The sequence below is a fragment of the Chelonoidis abingdonii genome, chromosome 1 (genome assembly GCF_003597395.2).
Source record: "Chelonoidis abingdonii isolate Lonesome George chromosome 1, CheloAbing_2.0, whole genome shotgun sequence".
In the NCBI taxonomy this organism is placed as follows: Eukaryota; Metazoa; Chordata; order Testudines; family Testudinidae; genus Chelonoidis; species Chelonoidis abingdonii.
Window position 1 is genome coordinate 255,856,189 of NC_133769.1, and position 17,276 is coordinate 255,873,464.

Consider the following 17,276-nt stretch of genomic DNA (forward strand, 5'->3'; position numbering starts at 1 on the left):
AATTTAATTTCCTGTTTGGCCAGCGTGTTTGCAGAGCTCATCCAGAGCTCATCAGCATGATGTGCACATTGCCAGGGCACATTGCCCAGCCCGTACTCTGTGAGAAGTCTATGACCATGTCCCTTTCATCACCATGCTCTCGTTGCCTCCTCGCCTGGTTTTGTGCGAAACAATTGTCTGCTGTTGCTCTGATGGAGGGAGAGGCGACTGATGACATGGCTTACAGGGAATTAAAATCAACAAAAGGGGTGGTTTTGCATCAAGGAGAAACACGAGCAACTGTCACACAGAATGGCCCCCTCAAGGATTGAACTTAAAACCTTGGGTTTAGCAGGCCATTGATTTCACAAAACAAATTGGGTCAATTTCTTGTTTTGATCCATCTATCTTTTACATCTTAGGTTGGCAGCAGATGGTGCAGTACGACTGCTAGCCATCATCATCTCCTGGGTGCTCGGCAGAAGACGGTGCAGTACGACTGCTAGCCATCGTCATCTCCTGGGTGCTCAGCAGAAGATGGGAATGACCTGGCTGAGTCACTCCCATGTCTGTCCAGGTTCCCCTGACTGATCTCACCAAGGTCAGCTAAAACAGTACACAGGAATAAGATGATGATGGCTACCAATAGTAATGCACCATCTGCTGCCAAAAGGCAATGAGCTACTGCTGTGTAGCAGTGCAGTCCCACATCTATCAGCACCTAGGAGACGTATGGTGAAGGTGAGCTGAGCGGACTCCATGCTTGCCGTGGTATGGCATCTGCTCAAGTAACCCAGGAAAAAGGCATGAAACGATTGTCTGCCGTTGCTTTCACGGAGGGAGGGAGGGAGAGGGGGGCCTGATGACATGTACCCAGAACCACCCGCGACACTGATTTTGCCCCATCAGGCATTGGGATCTCAACCCAGAATTCCAATGGGCAGCAGAGACTGCTGGAACCGTGGAATAGCTACTCACAGCTACCCACAGTGCAACGCTCTGCAAGTCGACGCTAGCCTCGGTACTGTGGACGCAGTCTGCCAACTTAATGAACTTAGAGCACTTTGTGTGGGGACACACACAACTGACTGTATAAAAATGATTTCTAAAAAAACGACTTCTATAAATTCGACCTAATTTCATAATGTAGACATACCCATGAACTAACAGACGTATTGGAGCATAAGCTTTCGTGAGTGAATACCCACTTCATCAGATGCATGTAATGGAAATTTCCAGAGGCAGGTATAAATATGCAGGCAAGAATCAGTCTAGAGATAACAAGGTTAGTTCAATCAGTGAGGATGAGGTCCTCTTCTAGCAGTTGAGGTGTGAACACCAAGGGAGGAGAAACTGGTTTTGCAGTTGGCAAGCCATTCACAGTCTTTGTTTAATCCTGAGCTGATGGTGTCAAATTTGCAAATGAACTGAAGCTCAGAAGTTTCTTTTTGGAGTCTGGTCCTGAAGTTTTTTTGGCTACCTTTAAATCTGCTATTGTGTTTTCCAGAGAGATTGAAGTGTTCTCCTTCAGGTTTTTGTATATTGCCATTCCTAATATCTGACTTTTACATAGTGACTGTCCAGTTTGGCTGATGTACATAGCAGAGGGGCATTGCTGGCACATGATGGCATATATTACAGTGGTGGATATGCAGGTGAATGAACCGGTGATGTTGTGGCTAATCTGGTTAGGTCCTGTGATGATGTCGCTGGTATAGATATGTGAGCAGAGTTGGCATCGAGGTTTGTTGCATGGATTGGTTTCTGAGTTAGGTTCCAATATGTCTGTTAGTCGATAAGGTGCCACAGAACACTTTGTCGCTTTTTACAGATCCAGACTAACACGGCTACCCCTCTGATACATGTCTGTTTAAATTCACACCTTAAATTATATGGGTGCAGTTTTCTTTTGTAGGCCAGTCGTTACAGAAAAACATCCATAATGAAAACACAGTGATCCTTCAGGAAATGAAATTAATGTGCCTTATAAACAGAGCTGTGTGAAATTCAGCTGCATGAACAACTTCTTTTGTTTCCTTTGTACATGATTAAATGCTGCCTCTTGAATTTCACTGCAAGCTCTGGGTTCTAATGGAAAATCTCAGAGGAAATTGTTTATACAGCAATTTCTTCTGATTTCAGCACAAAAACCATGGAGTGGTTTTGATTCCAAGGCATAATTCCTATTCCCTGAAATTCAGCCCAAGTTCACTCAAAACTAAACTCAGTTTTCCTGTAAGGGTTCACACAGCCATGGCAAACCAGATTTGTAACTGAGTAAGTTTGGATTTCATTGTGAAAGTTTGCTCTCTTCATCAAACCTTATTCTCTGCAGAGAAGAATCTTTTACATCTCGCAAACATAAAAGACAGATTTTCAGCCATGCTTGTTTTATGTCATGTTTAGTGCCATATGAAATTTCACATTCTCCCTGTGTACATTTGTCATGCAATAAAGCAGGCATTTTCATGAAAGCACAGAATTTTTCTGTAGTTAAATATTTACCTCTCTTCTCAGAGACAATCCCCTGTCTAATTTAAATGGGATAATAGCAGTGATTTACTTCCATGAGAACAATAAACGCTGGCCTGATCCTGTCTAACCTCCCACTGAAACCAATGGGAATGGAGGGTACTTCATAACCAGCAGGTGATGCTCAGCACCTCACAAGGTTTAGGCTCTGTGTACATGGCCAACAACTGGGAAAGAAACCAGTTTCTTTTCATGTCTGATCATTTCTTGCTGCATTTCAGTAGACACACGGAAAAAAGTGAAAATCGCCTCAAATGATAGGGAAATTATTTAGAGTTGAAAGTTACTGCAGTGGTTTCCCCCAGTGTATTTCCAAATAAAATTTTCTCTTGTTCCTCAGATATCACTGTGACACCAATAAAGTAAGGAACATGCACAGAAGCAACAACAAAGACTTCCTTTTTAATGACAAAGTGTGCAATCCTCCAGGGTCCCGAAGATGGTACATTTGCAAATGAAGAATCCATTTGCCTGACTCACGTGAACATATTTTAAAAGCGCTCTTTCCTTTGGGTTTGTCATAAACAGATAGTAGGAGTTAATAGAACAGAAGTACTTTATATCTCTTTTGACTGTAAAGGGTTAACAAGTTCAGTGAGCCTGGCTGTCACCTGACCAGAGGATCAATCAGGGGACAGGATACTTTCAAATCTTGAGGGAGGGAAGTTTTTGTGTGTGCTGTTAGAATTTCATTGTTGTTCTCTCTGGGTTCTGAGAGTGACCAGACGTGCAACCAGATTTCTCTCCAATCTCTCCGATACAGGATCTTATAAGTTTAAAATAGTGATGTACTAGCTAATTAAGGCGAGATTAGGCTTATGTTTGTTTTCTTTATTGCAAATGTGCATTTGGCTGGAAGGAGTTTAATTGTGTATTTGGCTGAAGGAGTTCAAATTTGTATTTTGCTGAAGATTTTAATTTGTACTTGTATACTTAGCTGGAGGGTATTCCCAGTGTCTATAGCTGAAAACCCTGTACATATTCCACCTTAAATTACAAGAATAATTTTTACTGTTTTCCTTCTTTAATTAAAAGCTTTCTTGTTTAAGAACCTGATTGTTTTTTAATTCTGGTGAGACCTCAGGGGACTGGTCTGGATCCACCAGGGAATTGGTGGGGAGAAAGGAGGGAAGGGGGAGAGAGAGGCTAATTTCTCTCTGTGTCAGGATTACTTCCTCTCAGGCAGAGTCTGGGAGAGGGAGAGAGAAGGAAGGAGGAAGGTGAATTTTCTCTCTGTTTTGTGATTCAAGGAGTTTGAATCACAGTAATCTTCCAGGGAGGGGAAGCCTGGGAGAGGCAACAGTGGGGGAAAGGGTTTACTTTCCTTCTGGTAAGATCCAGAGGATCTGGGTCTTGGGGTTCCCTGGGCAAGGTTTTGGGGGGACCAGAGTGTACCAGGCACTGGAATTCCTGGTTGGTGGCAGCCCTACAAGTACTAAGCTGGTAATTAAGCTTAGAGGAATTCATGCTGGTACCCCATCTTTTGGACGCTAAGGTTCAGAGTGGGGAATTATACCATGACAGGGCTAATTACATGCTCTTTGGTTTATCTAAATGAAACAATGCAAAAATACACCTGGGGCATTCAGCAGAGTCTTTGTGGCCTGGTGATTGATTTAGTCCTGAAGGAGTTTTATAATCTTTCCTGGGGACTGTAACTTGCTGAGATTATCACATCTGAGCTTTCTCATAAGGCTGACTAACAAAGAAACAGACTCTCTGAAGTTTGTTTCACTTCCCTTACACTAAGAATTTATGTTATTGAAAGGTAACTTGATTGTTAGTTGTTATTGCTGTTCATTCTTGAGCACACCAGTTATTTATTTAGTTGTAAATAAACTGATTGGTAACTTTTCTGTACAGAAAAATGACTATAGATGAGAGGGCATCAACTTTAACACTGCTTATTAAAAGTTGTAAATTAATACTGTAAACACTGTAGAATTACATTATAATTTTGATTCTGTTAAATAACCCATTTAATGTCAGTTGATATGTTTTACACTTATAGGTTGTGCAGACAATAGCTGCTACAGCTAAGGTTATAGTTCGAGGCATTCAAATAAGGAGGTGCTCATATATTACACTATTGGAGGCATAGAGCAGATAGATCTTCCCAATTTCAGATGCTTATTTAGGTCCATCAAACCATCCCTATTCAGCAAAGCACTTATGGAAATGCTTGACTTTAAGGACATGCTTAAGTGCTTTGCTGAATTGAGGTCATAGGGCTTGATCTAAAGTCCACTGAAGTCAGTGTGAGCCTGTCCAGTGGGTTCAGGATCTGACCCATAATTTTGAAACTTTCACCTTTTGGACTGAAATGTTCCCATCTCGATCTTGGTTTGGAAAATATGCACAAACCCTCATTCTTTTTTGAGTTAAGTAAGAATGAAAAAGGTACATTTCTTCTCATTGCAATTGTCCTCACTGTCTTTTCTGTGAAGGCTAAATAAAAAATAGCTAAACTTAGAAGATGAAACTTGACATGAAGTATAAAAGTCTTCAAAATTGCAAAAAACATGATTGTGGAATAAAAGTTATGAACCTCTGGGTATGTGCCACTGAGGCTCTCTATCAGAACAATGCTATCCACTTTTGTGTAATAGGAAAATATGTAAGAGAAATTAAGCCTTCAGCCTATAGCAGCTAGACTTATCTTCTCAGTATGGTCTACAAAGCAAGCCTAATTTGAGTTCCTTGCTTTAGTAACCATGGAAGTATGGAACAGTATACAAACCTTGGCTGTTAAGAACATTAGAATGCACATGCCATCTGACCCGTGCTTTCTTCTCTCATTGAGTGTTCCTCATTCTATATTTAAAGTTTGTTATATTTTAATGTAGCAGCTTTCTGATATTTGAAGGTAGCTATGACTGGATGGGAAGCAGCCAACTAGAAGGAAAGGCTGATGCCCCTGCACATCCATGTCCACCTATGACTTATTTAAATGTTGTAGCTTTCTGAGGAATGCATTCTGGTTTAGCATATGAGATGCCATTTCTGCTGCTGTTGCCGCTCCAGTTTTGAGATGTAATATTTTGTTCCAAGCAAAAAGCTACATTCAAGGAAAGTATACATGGCTAAGCACTCCCAGGTTAGGGACTAACAGAGTAAGGATTGCATAGAATCATAGAATCATAGAATATCAGGGTTGGAAGGGACCTCGGGAGATCATCTAGTCCAACCCCCTGCTCAAAGCAGGACCAATCCCCAACTGACTAATCCCAGCCAGTGCTTTGTCAAGCCTGACCTTAAATACCTCTAAGGAAGGAGATTCCACCCAGGGCCGGTGCAAGGATGTTTCGTGCTCTAGGCGAAACTTCCACCTTGTGCCCTCCCCCCCCTCACCCCCACTCTGAGGCACCCCCTCATGGCAGCTCCCCCGCTCCGCCCTGAGGCACACCTCTTGAGGCAGTTCCCCATGCTCTGCCCTGAAGCACCACCCCTGCCCCAGCTCACCCCTACTCCACGCACGAGCACGAGCACCCCGCGCACGCCATCGCTGCTTCACTCCTCCCACTTCCCAGGCTTGCGGCGCCTAAGGTGATTGGCACCACAAACCTGGGAGGTGGGAGAAGTGAAGAGGCTCACTCCTGTCCCACCTCCTCCCCAAGCACGCTGTGACCGCTTCACTTCTTCTGCCTGCCAGGCTTGTGGCACCAATCAGCTTAGGCGCCGCATGCCTTGGGAGGCGGAAGAAGTGAAGCAGCCAAGACATGCTCGGGGGGGAGGCGGGGCAGGGATGAGCTGGGGCAGGGAGTTCCCCTGTGTGCCACCCCCCCCTTTACTTGCTGCAGGCGGCCCTACCCGCACTCCCCTGCCCCAGCTCCATCTGCCTAAATGCCAGCGGCAACCGGGGCAGCCAAAGATCCAGCTGCCACGGTCGCTGCCAAAGAAAATGGCGCCCTCCAAATGCCAGCACTCTAGGCAACCACCTAGGTCGCCTAAATGGTTGCACCGGCCCTGATTCCACCACCTCCCTAGGTAACCCATTCCAGTGCTTCACTACCCAACTAGTGAAAAAGCTTTTCCTAATATTCAACCTAAACCTCCCCCACTGCAACTTGAGACCATTACTCCTTGTTCTCCCATCTGCTATCACAGAGAACAGTCTAGATCCATCCTCGTTGGAACCTCCTTTTAGGTAGTTGAAAGCAGCTATCAAATTCCTCCTCTTTCTTCTCTTCTGCAGACTAAACAATCCCAGTTTCCTCAGTCTCTCCTCATAAGTCATGTGCTCCAGCCCCCTAATCATTTTTGTTGCCATCCACTGAACTCTTTCCAATTTTTCAACATTCTTCTTGTAGTGTGGGGCCCAAAACTGGACACAGTACTCTAGATGAGGCCTCACCAATGCTGAATAGAGGGGAATGATCACGTCCCTCGATCTGCTGGCAATGTTCCTACTTTTACAGCCCAAAATGCTGTTACCCTTCTTGGCAACAAGGGCACACTGTCGACTCATACCCAGCTTCTTGTCCACTATAACCCGTAGGTCCTTTTCTGCAGAACTGCTGCCTAGCCACTTGGTCCCTAGTCTGTAGCAGTGTATGGGATTATTCCGTCCTAAGTGCAGGACTCTGAACGTGTCCTTGTTGAACCTCATCAGGTTTCTTTTGGCCCAATCCTCTAATTTGTTTAGGTCCCTCAGTATCCTATCCCTACCCTCCAGCGTATCTACAACTCTTCCCAGTTTAGTGTCATCTGCAAACATGCCAAGGGTGCAATCCACGCCATCCTCCAGATCATTATGTATGTGCTACCAAAACCCTACTGTCTAGTCTATATGGATTGTGATATAGTCTTTAAATCATGTAATCACATACTATTTCTCAAATAATATATCCAGGCTTTTTGCATAAAAATAGGAGGTTTCCAGTTGTAGGAGCTCCTTTTCTATGTCCCCTCACCTTTTAAGGTTTGTAGGAGAGAAGCTTTCCTGTTCTTCTGAAGACCTTTGTGGGCCAAAGAAGAGCAGAACCACTACTGTGTGCCTTCTAAGATGTGCAAGGATTGAGCTCAGAGCTCCTGTGCACATCTTACAGCATTCTTTCAAATGCTTTTCACCTTTCAAGGCCTGCAGAGTGATGCAAGGGCTCCCTGCTCAACCTCTTTCTACAGCTCAGTGCACCTTCTAAGGCTGCAGAAGAAATATACTTCGCAGGACTTAGTCCAGATTCACATCCATGTAAATGAAATCAGCATTTGTCCCAGGTTTTTACACAGAGGATGCAGTAAGCAATTACAATGGCAGTCAGATACAAAATATTAATCAGAACCGTGAAGGAAACTCTCAATTTCCAGTTGGTTTTATCTATTTAATTTCCTGGCACACACACTTAAATCCTTTCTATTATCACCGCTGCCCTTCCTGTCCTTCCATCTGGAGTGTGCAGTTTTGGTACCAATATGACTATTTCAGTGAGGAATGTGACATTTTACCAAATCAGTAAATCAGTACAACCCCCTACTGTGGGTGCAGTTATACTGGTATAAAGATGCCTTATGCTGGTACAGCTTGTGGGAATAATAACTATATCTGCACTCTGGGGTTGTACTGATTTAACTATTTGGCTATTTTGATATGGTTAAAGCTTTACCATTTTGGAAGTTTTACATTTTTTTCTTGTAGTCAAGCCTTAAAGATCACCCCGCACCACCCTTGCCAGTCAAGCAGCCCAGGTGTCTATCGATATTCCCCCTAGCCTTGGAATAGAGCACATGTATCTGTACTATTAGACTAAAGGAAGCCATCCTTGCAGTTCAGAGGAATCTCTGCCCTTGAGACAATGGGTGCTCTGAGCTCTCACTCAGGGAGACAGAGTGGTATCAGTAGTTTACATTGCTCATTTAAAGGCCTGCTAGTGGGTTGGGTCAGTATCCGATAATGGTTTGAAAATGTAAACCTTCTGTGAGAAATCTCTCTCTTGAATAGATTTGGTTTAGTAATTTTTTCATTACAGTGTGTTATGAATAGAGATGGGCTAGACTGCTGAACTGGTCTACCTGCCAAGGCTCAAATGTGTGACAAAGAGCCAAAATGAGGGACATAAATAATTATTCATGGAGGAAACTTAAAAATGTTGTCAGCTTCATTCCTTTAATGAAAATAACTATTTCTGTAACCTCAATGTCAGGATTTTTGTGTGTGTAATTTCTCATGTATAAGGTCCTACTTAATTTGCAATATTGAGGAAATTGCTGATCCTGCAATAGTAGGCTTCCACTGCAATTTTGGCGGTGGGAACCCCAGTCTGGCCGAGCTCCTGCTCTCAGCCCCAGGTGACTCCCACTCTCAGCTCTGGGTGGCTGACAGCAGAAAATTGCAGCAAATAATAAGGCCTGTTATTACTTTTTTGTGATTTTCCATGGCTTGTCTGCAACTCAGCTGCAATTTTTGGACAATCATCCCGTGATTCAGGTAGAGTCTTAGTCATGTAAATAATTTGACAATAAAGGAGATGGAACTCTAAATTTGTGTGGTCTGGAGGTAACTTTAAATAAGTAACACTTGATAAGTTTGAGCTTCACAGGTCTTGTTTAGACTAGGATTTTAAAGTGTATCCTCACTAGGAATAAAAGATACATTTTTAATTCATATTAAACTCACCTGTGTTATAATCCTAGTAAAGCCAAAGCAGTTGTAAATCCTAGACTTTGGATATGTCTACACTTAAAAATGCTACAGCAGCACAGTTGCGCCACTTCAGTGTAGATACTCACTACAGTGATGGGAGGGGTTTTCCCATTGCTGTAGTTAATCCACCTCCCCAAGAGCTGGAGTGCTGTCTACAGTAGGGGTAGGTTGGCATAGTTATGTCTCTTCATGCCACTCTTGCACAACCCACATAATTGCTCTTCCCTGCATGCAGAACAGCCAGAACCAAGAAACTGCTCATGAGTACCAAATACTCACGGCAATCTGTTCAGAAGCAATGAATAATGGTAAAAATATTGTCAACACATTTTCCATATAATTTTTAAGAAAATTGTGATCTGATTGGACATTCTGCAAGCAGAAAAAGAAAATTATGAATTGCCAGTTATAGAGAAAGCTTTATTTTGACTGCAACAGTACACCATTCTGATAGAGTTAACACTATGAACTAAAATGTCCTATTATAAAAAGAATTGAATTGTTGCATATGAGAGAGACCACACTGAGGAAGAGTTCTTGCTTTTCTGGCACATGAGGTAAGTGTTTTGTTTTAAGAGAAATGTGTATCAGTGGCCACTGGTGATTTTCTCCTGCCTTTGCAAGTAAAAAACAGTTATTCCATAGCCTGGAAATGCAAAACCAGATTATTTTCAAAGAATAATCTTTGAATTCATTTCCATGATCATTACATTTGTTGTTGTTAATGGAAGAAAACACTTGCAAGGTTGAATGACAGTCATCATTCTGGTTTCCAGTTTTGATTAATGGCAACATCATCCCCTACAATAATGTGGGTATTTTTTATTGTTTGTTTGCTATTTGTATCCTATGATTTGTGGTTTTAAACCATCATTTATTTGTAAATAGGCTCCCATTTTCCTATGAGAGAGGGCACCAGATCATGTGGAATCTGCTCAGACTACTTTTCCCTACCTTGTAAATCAACCATGGCTAATGAAATTCAGAACTTCGGTCCTGATCTAGCAAAGCACTTTAGTACAGACTTAACATGTGCTTACCTCCATTTTTGTTCAGCCAAGCATTTAAGTACATTTTCAACCTTAATCATGTGCTTAAGTCCCGTTGATTTAACTGGAACAACTCCCATGCTTTAAGTTAAGCATACTCTTCGGTGCTTTGCTAAATCAGGGCCCAAGTCTTGGAAATTTCCTATACAAGGTCTTGATCTAGTTTTGTTGTCCTGATACATATCATTATTTCTGTCTGTGATGGGGTGACTGCACTACAGTGGAGTCTAAGAGGTTAATAGAACCCTAGGGAGACTGCACAGGAGGAAGTCAATCGGAGAGGGGCTGAACAGAGCAGCCAATCAGGGCCAAGCAGGCCCATAGAAAAAGGGACCTGCAGGCTGAGAAGGGCAGTTCTCTGCTGGGAGCCCAGGGAGGAAGGACTCTGTCTCTGGAGGGCTGAGAGAACTGCCAGCAACCTGGACAGAACAGTGCTGCGAGCAGGGACCGGGGAGCAAGATAGCTCGTGGCTGGCTCCTGGGGTTTGCAGGCTGAGGCCCTGAGACAAGGGCAAAGAGGATGCTGTGGCCACGAGAAAGTGGCCAGATAAGTTGCTGCAGTAGCCACAGAGGGAAGTGGCTGAACTGTGGACTGCAGGTCCCCCGGAAGGGGGGAGTACAGTGTGTGGCATGGCCAGAGGGCTGTGTCGCTGAAGAAGATGCCATAGGCCTTGGAAAGGAGCAGGTCCTGGAACAAAAGTGATGGCAGTGAGGCACCACTAGAAGAGGGTGCGTTGGCAAACAGAGCTCCTCCCCAGGACAGCCAGCAGGAGGTGCCACAGCGGTGAATGAATCCCCTTACACTTTCTCTCCAGTTCGGGGATGTGCAGACCAGGGCTTGGGAGAGTTTCTGCCCCAAAGATGATGTTTCCCCTATATTCCTGCTCCCATCTTGTTCCACTCCTTAAGATCAATAAAACTACACCTGGGAGCTCTGAAGTGAGGAGGGAAGATGAATAATATTTAATTTTAACTTCACCGTCTCAAAGGCTAATCCTTTCCTAATGGGGATGTTTCTTAGCTATGACATTTTGAACTCCTCTTTTTTCAAACTTGCCTGTGAAATGTTTTCCTTTTACATACTCTTAACAAAATACCTCTTGTTTAGAACTCTCATTCTAAATAAGCCATAACACAAACAAACTCCTTTGATTAAAGTTTTAGTTTCACTCCAGATTTCTTTAGAGATAGGGTAAAGTTCTTTTTTTAATGTGACCAATTCTGCTTGTAAGTAGTATCACAAGGGTAAATCTTAATGAAGTCCTTTCAATACCTACAGCTAGATGACCAATATCTGGAATGCTTTAATCATCTTATTGATGATTTTCACAGGATGATCATTCTTAATTAGCTTTCAGTTTAACTAGTTTCTGCACTGAAGAACAGATCATCTAGGCACTTATTATCTGTGGTACATCATGTCAGTGGCCTAGAAAAACATATTACCAGTAATTATGTTTCTCTTAACAAGGATAATGAATCACAATTTTCTCTTCATCTCTTTGCCTCTTTTGTGCAGTACCTACATGTGTAGACTATTTCTCTCTTTTCTTGTTTTGGGAGCAATTTATGGCCATATCCGGGTTTTTTTAATTACATGAGTAGTCCTATTGACTTAATGGAGACTATGTGAGTGAATAAGAAAAGTAGAATTTGGCAACCCAGATCCACTTTTAGGTGCCTAGAAAATCCCTGGAACAAAGCTGTGATGCTCAAAGCTGAGTTAGGTACCTAGGCTACCTATACAATGCATGGGGAGAGAGAAGTGCCTTAGAATGTGATCCATAGACTCCATTGCCTAAGCTGGCCAATCAGAGATGCTGAGGACAGGAGTGTGTGCTAAGCCCCACCCTCTCATAGAGCTAGGTGTCTAAGTCCAGGCTGCAGGGAGGCATCTAGCTCTTCTTCGTGCTTGACAAATGGAACACCTCTGCAGTTTCCTGTAGGAATAAATGGGTACTTGCCTTGCTCCACACAAAATGGGAGTGGAGGAAACCATTAAGGAGATGTTTGTGGTGCTCACCTTATAACTTTTAGCTTGCTATCTCCCTGTCTTTGGCCAAGTGACTATTTATTCTCAGTGGAATAGTCACTGGGCCAAAGAGACTGAGAAAAAATGACTTTGTCTCTGTAGCCCAGTGGTTAGGACACTAAGCTGAGAGGTTCAGTCTCCCTGCTCCAATCACTCTTTCATTATTTATCCACAGTGGATTGGCTTCAATGAGAGAGATTAAGGGAGTCCATAGGTCAGTGGCTATGGCACTATCCTAAAAGGTGGGAGACCCCTGTTCAAATCTTTTCTCCCAATCAGGCAGAGAGGGGGAAGTTGAACCTCATATACTCATTGACTTTAAGGTCAGAAAGGATCATCTAGCCTGATCTCTTGCACATTGCAGGCCATAGAACCTCACCCACCAACTCCTGTAATAGACCCAAAACCTCTGGTGGAGTTACTGAAATCTTCAAATCTTGATTTCAAGTTACAGAGAATCCACCATTTACACTAGTTTAAACCTGCAAGTGACCCATGCCCCATGCTGCAGAGGAAGGCAAGCAAACAAACAACAACCACCCAGGGTCTCTACATACAACCTGACATGGGGGAAAATTCCTATCCATCCCCAGTTATGGCAATCCATCCCCATCAGACATCTGGGAAAGAATCTTCTGTAGTAAATCAGAGTCCTCCCCATCTAGTGTCCCATCACTGCCTGCTGGGGATAATTGCTAGTAGCAGTTGCAGATGGGCCACATGCCATTGTAGGCAGTCTCACCAGACCATCCCCTCCATACATTTATCAAACACTCTTGAAACCAGTTAGGTTTTTTTTGTCCCCACGATCCCGCTTGGAAGGCTGTTCCAGGACTTCACTCCTCTGATGGTGTGACGTTATTGATATAAACTGGGACCATATAGAACATGGTTTGCAACCCAGCTCCTATAGTGGCACCAAATCTTATGTAAAGGGGGTCATATAAGGTGTCTAAGACCAGGTTATGGGTTACTGGTTATGATTATGCTGTCTGTATCATTTTGTAGTTGAAGTTATGAGTATTGGCTGTATACTGTCTGTATTTCAAATTTGTGCTATATTTCTGGAAAAAATCCCAGACAAGTGGGTGTTAGCTCTGCCTAGCCTGCTTGATGGCCCATTAAGGACCATCAGCTACACAATTGACCCACTGAGAGGAGGCAGATACGCCTTGTAGTTCAGTAGGGTGTGCAGGAACTTGCCCATGTGACTGCAGACTCCATTTTGCTGTAATTTTCCACAGTAAGAACAAAGAAGTGTTCTTACACCTGGAAGAGCCTATATAAGGCTGATGCCTCATCTCCATCTTGTCTTCAATCCTGCTTCTTACCTCTGGAGGGACTTTGCTACAACTGAAACTCTACACAAGGAGCTGATGACCCATCCCAGCGGGGGATCCAGAGACTTAATTTGAACCTGCAGTTTATTCCGTCACTGCTACAAGCCTGAACCAAGAACTTTGTTGTTATTGTATGTAATTGATTCCATGTAACCAATTCTAGCTCTCATCTCTATCTTTTTCCCTTTATGAATAAACCTTTGGATTTTAGATTCTAAAGGATTGGCAACAGCATGATTTGTGGGTAAGATCTGATGTGTATATTGACTTGGGTCTGGGGCTTGGTCCTTTGGGATCGAGAGAACCTGTTTCTTTTATTGGGGTGTTGGTTTTCATAACCATTCTTCCCCAGGACAGGTGGGACTGGTGGTGATACTGGGAGACTGGAGTGCCTAAGGACATTGCTTGTGTGACTTGTGGTTAGCCAGTGGGGTGAAACCAGGGTCCTCTTTTTGTCTGGCTGGTTTGGTTTACCTTAGAGGTGGAAAACCCCCAGCCTAGGGCTGTAACTGCCCAGTTTAAGCAATTGGTCCTGAACTGGCACTCTCAGTTGGGTCCTGCCAGAATCACATCATCACAGATGGTTAGAAACCTTCATCTAATTTCAAGCCTAAACTTGTTGTCCAATTTATGTCCACTTGTCCTTGTGTCCACACTGGTGCTTAGCTTAAATAACTCCGCTCCTTCCCTGGTGTTTGCCCCGTCATGTAGTTACAGAGAGCAATCATATCTTCCCCCAGCCTTCATTTTGTTAGGCTAAACAAGCCAAGCTCTTTAAATCCCCTTTTGTAAAGCAGGATCTGCATTCCTCTGATCATCCTAGTAGCCCTTCTCTGCACCTATTCCAGTTTGAATTCATCTTTGTTTAACATGGCAGACCAGAATCGCACACAGTATTCCAGATGAGGTCTTTCTAGTGCCATGTACTGGTGCTTTTACTGGAAATCTTAGGATTGCATTAGCCTTTTTCATGGCAGCATCTTGTGATTGACCAGCACACCCAAGTCTTTCTTCTCCTCTGTCACTTCCAACTGAAAAGTCTCCTGGATCTCCCACATCCCAGGGGAGATCTTTAACCACATGGGTAAATGTTATGAGATGGGTACCACCATCTCCTCCTCAGCTAGATTTTGAATGGGACCTGATCCAGTAGGTGGCCTCTGAGCACACCTGTATGATCAGGCCCCATACATGAGGCAGGCGTTTGTCCACCTACCTTTCCCCAGTTTGTGCATTGCTCTGGGGATTAGGTGAGAGATAGGTGTCCGAGTTAGGGGGCTACAAGGTTCAACAGAAGTTTTGTGGATCATAGTTGATCAAAACTGGGACTTAGGGGCCTACATTCCACATGTAGGTGCTTCAGTCTGGGGTTTAGGCACCAAAATTCCTTTATGGATTGGAGCCAAATTCTTTGTGGGACTCAGACTGTCCCAACTCAGAGGACGAGCTTATGCTGAGATTTCAGTTTGTTTATATATAATGTGAAAACAATAACATAAGCCAAACTCCAGATAGGGTACAAGTTGGTCTCTGACTCAGGGTCAGAGTGCGTTGTTGGGGATGGGCAGTGAGTCAAAAGTGAGTCTACAGAGCCCATGTACAAATCCACAGTGATTTTTACATGACTTTGAAGTGTCAGATACCAATATGCCTTAGGAAAGGCCTTTACCTGAAGAATTTACGAGTAAGCTGATGGGACCAGAATCCACACCCCAAAATTGGTAAAAAGAGTAGAGCCATCCACACAGTCATAACTCCTTGGGTGTGAAAAGAGAAAAACAGAAGCCACCGCTTGAGGCTTCCCTCCAGTGTTCTCTTTTGGCCATGCATGTCCAAACTGCGCGCTCACCTGCTGGCCAGGTTCCTGATATGACTTCATTGCTGTGTAGAGATCCAGCACAGTGAGCTGTATTTTTGAATGGGGTTAGAATCCTCCATGCAGGTTCTCCAAAGTATTTATCCTTTTTCTGACAAACAGGTAACACACGCCGTTCAAGATGAATTGGACCCCTATGTGCTGATGAAAGGCATTTTAGAATTGGATCAATAGAGAAAAAAGTTAACTAGTTCAAAATTAGTTAAAACAGCTGTTTCTTTCATGAGAGGGTTCCATTAGTAAAACAACTCTCTCTCTCTCTCTCTCTCTCTCTCTCTCTCTGGATACCATGGACCTGATCCACACCTGCCTCATTGGTGCTGATGAAATTATTTGAATTTAACTCATGCTGGATTCCCTCTGGATGCCATCTAAGGATTCCCTCACATGCAAAGGGCCAAGGGTCTGAATTGCTATGAGCCTTTTGATAATGGAATTAAAAACAGAAGGCTCAGTCGTGCTCCCATTGAAATCAGCCAGCACCAGATCTTCAGCTAATATGAATTGCTGTAGCTCCATTGACTTCAGCATAGCTCCATGGATTTAGACCAGCAAAGGACACCGCATGGAGCATTTTGCTGCTATATTCAATGGAAGTAGGTTCAGGCCCAGAGTTTGAAGAGTCAGCCTGCTGTGTGTGTGTCTGTCTCTGTGTGTCTCTCCCTCTTCCTCCCCCCCTCTTCGTTTTTAAGCACACACTTCTGAACTGAAATGAGTATCCGCGTATCATGGAGATTCATGACAGATAAACCAGCCTTTGATTTTTACCAGTACAGGAGGTATGGTGAAAGGAACAGTCTCAATATGCTTAGTCCAAGTGTTCAAAAATCATGAATCAGGCCCCCACATCATTATCCCTGGCTTAAAAATCGCAAGATATTTAAAATAAAGTTTGGGACCTTTCAGTTTGCCTTCTGATCCTTCATCCCTGATGGAAAGGTAAGTTTTGCCATTGTGTTCAATGGGAGCAGGAGCAAACCGTAAGTACCATCGGTGACTTTTCAGAGTCCTCCCTCTCAGGGGAAGGAAATCAGAAGGAAACAGAACAGTGCTTCCCTGTGACAAAAACAACAACAACAAATAAAACACAACCAACCAAAAAAACCCAACACAACTCTGCCTTTCATACGCACCACAATAGTAAAGCTAAATGTTGATTTATAACTTGACAAAAGGAAGCCACTTTCCCATAATTGTTCTGGTACTTGGTGTGTGTACATTATTCCCTTCAATGGAGCTCTACAGAGCTGCATGGCTGTCTAGGGTATAGGCTAAAACCTGGGTGCTGCTGCTCGCTCTCCCTGATAATCTACCCACTATGCATGGTGGACACAGGCTAAACCAGTCGAGTGCTGATTGTCTGTCTGTCTTCCGATGCCTTCCCATAAATCCCTGCACGCCAGAAGGACAAACAATTCACTGGGAAAGAATCATGCAGGGGCTCTGCTTACTGAAGTGCAGAGAAACATGGGATATGCCCCCAGAAGTCCTAGCACCTCTTATGGGGGAGCACAGCATGCAGTGACTTGGCTTTTCAGTGCGGTCACTCACACCCAGGCTCAGCTAACCTGGGCACTGATCACCCAGGATAATTCTGTGTGAAGACATACCCTAAGTGCAATATAGGCAATACAGATGTGATGTCTCATTGCAAGGAGTGCTGGAGTGGAGCAAGACCCTGGACTGCTCGAATTTTGGCTTTCCCTTGACTTCTGGTGCAAAAAAGACCTAATAGATAAAACTGATGATCAGGTCTCTGTCTTCCTGGATAGTAGAATCTAGTCCAAGGGTGGGCAAACTATGGCCCACAGGACCCTGCTGCCCAGCCC